This window comes from Palaemon carinicauda, chromosome 11 (assembly GCF_036898095.1).
Source record: "Palaemon carinicauda isolate YSFRI2023 chromosome 11, ASM3689809v2, whole genome shotgun sequence".
Classification (NCBI taxonomy): Eukaryota; Metazoa; Arthropoda; class Malacostraca; order Decapoda; family Palaemonidae; genus Palaemon; species Palaemon carinicauda.
Window position 1 is genome coordinate 103395827 of NC_090735.1, and position 5000 is coordinate 103400826.

Here is a 5000-nt window from a genome sequence, read left to right on the forward strand (position 1 = left end):
GCTTGTTGCATTTGCAGATTATGCTACTCTCTTTACATCAATTCTATCTCCTGAATGCAGATCTGGGGTTGCTGAATTCCTTAATAGAGATCTAGCTAAAATTAGTGCATAATGCAAATTATGGGGCATGAAGTTGAATTCTAACAAAGCTCAAAGCATGATTGTAAGCAGGTCGAGGACGGTGGCTCCTCAACATCCAGATCTCATCATTGATAATGTTTCTTCAACTCTGTATGACTCTTAAAAATTTTAGGTGTGATTCTCGACAGAAAATTTACTTTTGAGAAACACATTAGATCTGTGTCTTCTTCAATTGCCTAAAAATTTGCTTATTAAGAAAAGTCTTTTAGGATTTTCCTTGATTAATCTCTTCTGAGGAAGTGTTTTAATGCTTTAATTTTACCTTATGTTGAGTATTGCTCTCCTGTCTGGTCTTCAGCTGCTGATTCTCATCTTAATTTGTTGGACAGGAACTTACGGTCTATTAAATTTCCTGTTCCTGATCTAGATATTAATCTTTAGCACTGTCGTTCAATTAGTTCATTATGCATGTTGCATAGGATCTTTTATAATTCTGACCATCCATTACATTTAGATCTTCCCGGACAGTTCCACCCTGTTCGTAATACTGGGCATGCAGTTAATTCTAATAGTCAGGCCTTCTCCATCACTAGGTTCAATACTACACAGTAATCTAGAAGTTTTATTCTAGCTGTGGCCAAGTTGTGGAATGATGTTCCTAATAGGGTAGTCGAATCATTGGAACTTCAAAAGTTCGAACTTGCAGCAAATGTTTCCATGTTGAACAGGCTGACATAAGTCTTTTGATAGATTATACAGCATATGAAATATCTATTATAATGTTGTTATTGTTTTCTAAATATTTTATTTTGATTGTTTAATACTACTTCTTATATCGTTTGTTTGTTTACTTGTTTCCTCTCCTCACTGGGCTATTTTTCTCTCTTGGAGCCCTTGGGCTAATAGCACCTTGCTTTTCCAACTAGGTTTGTAGCTTAGATAATAATAATAATAATAATAATAATAATAATAATAATAATAATAATAATAATAATAATAATAATAATAATATTGTGATTAAAATGTTTTTCATAACTTAGAGTACCAATCCAACTTGTACCCACAGTAGCAATTTCAATTGAAAGCTGTGGACTGAAATTGATTATAGCTTATCTCAGAGTCCAAATAGGACAGCACAGATTCTACATCTTAGCATTTTTAGGTGTGTGAGAGTGGAGAGGTAGAAATAATTTTCCTTGATGATGTTATTGATAATTTTGCTTCAGCAGTCTCACAGAGTCTAAATATAATTGGCATCAATTTTTATTTTTTTTCTAGTCTCTTTAGAATGAATGTCTATTTTAAATGTTAAATCTAAACGGTTTCAGAAGCTGACAAATTAGTTTCCATTTGTATTCAGTTTTAATGAAAGTGTTTGGATTGGCAAAGGCTATTAGAAAATAACCTGTCAAATCATAGCTCTAAATAACAAATTTGCAACACTGTAAAGCTTGGGTGCATTTGAAAAATTCTCTCTAAAACTTTTTTCATCAATGCTGATTTACCTAATTTATTTAGTTCCAAATTTCAGGATTTTGCAGTTTTTTTTTTTTTTAGTTTTCATATATCTTACAACTCATCATCATCATCTTCTCATATGCCTATTGCCGCAAAGGGCCTCGGTTAGATTTCACAAGTCGTCTCTATCTTTCACTTTTTAATTATTGCTTCTCCACTCATCATCTGTTACTTCACGTTTCATAGTCCTCAGCCATGGAGGACTTGGTTTACCAACTCTTCTAGTTCCATGCAGAGCCCAGTTGAAAGTTAGGTGAACTAATCTTTCTTAGGAAGTGCGAAGATGATGCCCAAACCATCTCCATCTACTCCTCGCCATGATGATCTAATTAACATATGGCACTCTTGTAATCTCTTTTATAGTTTCATTTCTAAATCATTTCTATTCTCTTGAGGGCTTTGTTCTAAAATCTACAATATCTATTAGAGGTTGTTTCATTGTCATACCACGACTCATGTCCGTACATTAACACCGTTCTTACTAAATTGATATATAGACTGATCTTATTATGCAATTTCAAGTGATTTGGTTTCCAAATTTTCTTGACCTAGCCATTGTCTGATTTGATTTTTTCAATATTTCATTAAACTCAAATTCTAAAGATCCTGTATTAGAGATCAAAGTTTCTAAATATTTAAATAGTTGCACCTTATTAATCCTTTCTCCTTCCAATGATATTTCATCTTCCATTACTTATTCCGTTCGCATCATCTCTGCCTTTCTTCTATTTAACTTACTGTAAGCCCAACATCATGTGATATTTAATGCATTCTGGTAAGTAGGTTTTGCAAGCCCTGTGGTGTTCTGCTAATAAGGACATCGTCATCAGCATACTGTAGGTCAACTAATTCCTGTTACCAATCCAGTCCACTCCTCCACCATCCCCAACTGTTTTATGCATTAAAAAATTCATGAGGAGGATAAACATCATAGGTGACACCACATTCACTTGGAGTACTCCAATTGTTCACTGCAACTCATTTGATAGGACTCTACTAACATTAACTTTGCTCTTGCTATACTCATTAACAGGCTTAATAAAATTTACATTTTCAAGAGGAACTCCATAACATAGGACTCTCCACAAAATTGGCCGGTGCATCCCATCAAAGGCTTTTAAATAGTCTGCAAATGTCATCAAACGTGGAATTCTATATTCTACACATTGCCGTACCACATGTCTTGAAATGAAAATTTGGTCAGTACAAATTCTACTTTTTTGAAATCCTGCTTGTTCATCTCTCAGCTTTTCATCAATATTTCTCTCCAGTCTCTTTAGAATAGATTACTATATATCTTCATGACAACTGATGTAAGTGTGATGCCTCTGTAATTATTGCATTTAGTCAAATCTTTTTTTTTTTTTTGCCATTTTCACTAACACTCTTAGCTCCCACTCATCAGGTGTTGCCTCATCAAGGTACATTCTACAAAATAATCTTGTAAGTATTTTAGAAGTCACTTTATTTTCGGCCAATATCATCTCAGCAGTTATTCCATCGTATCCAGGGACTTTCCATCTCTTTAATCTTTTAATGATAGCTTCAACTTCAAGCACACTGAATTCATTCATGGGCACATCGAGGTCTTCCAAAGCTTCAGCTATATCAATCAAATTATTCTCTTCATACCTCCTATTTATGACCTCACTAAAGTGTTCCACCTAACGTTGCCTTTCATCATCTTTTGTTTTTATAACAGACTCCTCTCTCTTTTTGATGGGTATATTTTTTTTTTTTTTTCTTTTTTTTTTTTTTTTTTTTTTTTTGGGGCAGATTGGTGCTGGTAATATATTTGTATCTCCCTCAATAATTTGAAATCACTAAATTCCATGACTAACTAACAAGTTTGCATTACTGTGAAGCTTGAGTGCATTTAAAGATTTGATCTAAAACTGTTTTTATCAATGCTAAGTTCCTCAAAACATTTGTAGCTCACTCAATAATGATGGTAACAGTAAACTCCATGATTATACCTTCTGGTAATATATAATGTTAACTTGTACTAATAAACTCTATATATCTTCCTGCAATAAATAATGATTACTTGTTCTTAATATTGACAACTAGATCATTGTGGTACAGATCCAGAATCCTTAAGATTTGTTCCATCACAAAGGGCGCAATTTTCTGTGCTTGCCCTGGGCGCCAGTAACCTCAGTTACGCCTCTGAACCTCGGGACAGTATACCCGATACATTGGAAGGAGTAAGTAAGTCTAAGTAACTGAAGAGTAATAGTGTGTTAGTGACTTAGTATTAAATCTATATGTTTTGAAGGTAAAGATCCTTATCTTTAACTTTTACTTTACAACAATACATCACTGCTCCCTCCATTGCCTTTGTCTATGTTAACGTAAATGCCTGTCCAGCATCTCACTGGGGTCCCTGGGATGGAGCCGAAACAGAGCCTAAGAGTGTAGATGACCTTAGATTGACAACGCTAAGGTAAACCAACAATTATCACTTAGTCACGTATGCAGTTTTTAGGTCCCTTGACGGAGAAGACTATTATCAGAGTGAAGGTTCATGAACTACGTCATCAAAGCTATTAACAGGGTGTTTGTGCCTTGAGTGATAGCGCTCCTTTTCCTCCACTAATGATCTTTGCATACATGACGTAAGGAGACTTTCCCGGAACAACAAGTTCCCACTCCACCGTTAAATTAAAAAAAAAAAATCTGCACATGAGTGGTCCTTCGAACCGGATGCTTTACCTTTGACTTGTGAAGCATTAATAACGTAAATCAGCTTGATTAGGCATACAGTACCTCGCTATATTACTTAAATTCACACGCACCAGCCAGTTAGTCGATTGTATAAAGCCCAGACTTTAATTTAGAAGAGAGAATTGTATTCATTATGATCTTATTGTATCAACCAAGAGTTTAAGGAGCTAACTACATAAACAGGTTATTTTTTTTTTTTTATTCTTTGCTTGAAAGTTTTCTACAATTTATCGTAGGAGCTTCGTTTTGTCTGGAATCCGTTCACCCACGTGTTGTGGCGGGTTCCATTCATAACCAGAAAGTTCTAAGCTGCTTGAACTAAGGTTTTTGTGTTATTCAGATGTCCATGTTGACTGCTCAACGAGAGCACCGGTGTACTTGTTCTGTCAACTAATTTTGTCATTTTAACATTTTATTTGTAACATTTTGTACCTGACTTTACCTTCCTTTGTGTCATTTATCTTCCCTAATTTTCTAATTATCGTTCCCCATAGGTCTAGCATGTGGTTTTGTCCTACAGAGCGAATTGACACACTGTAATTTCAAATTTTCTTACAAGTAGCGTGGAAACTTAATTTCACCAAGTCCGTTTCATTCCACGTTTGTTCCGAGATGGCAGATCTTGTTTACAATCCAAACTATAGGGTAGCCTACCTATTTGCTGGTTACCGTAT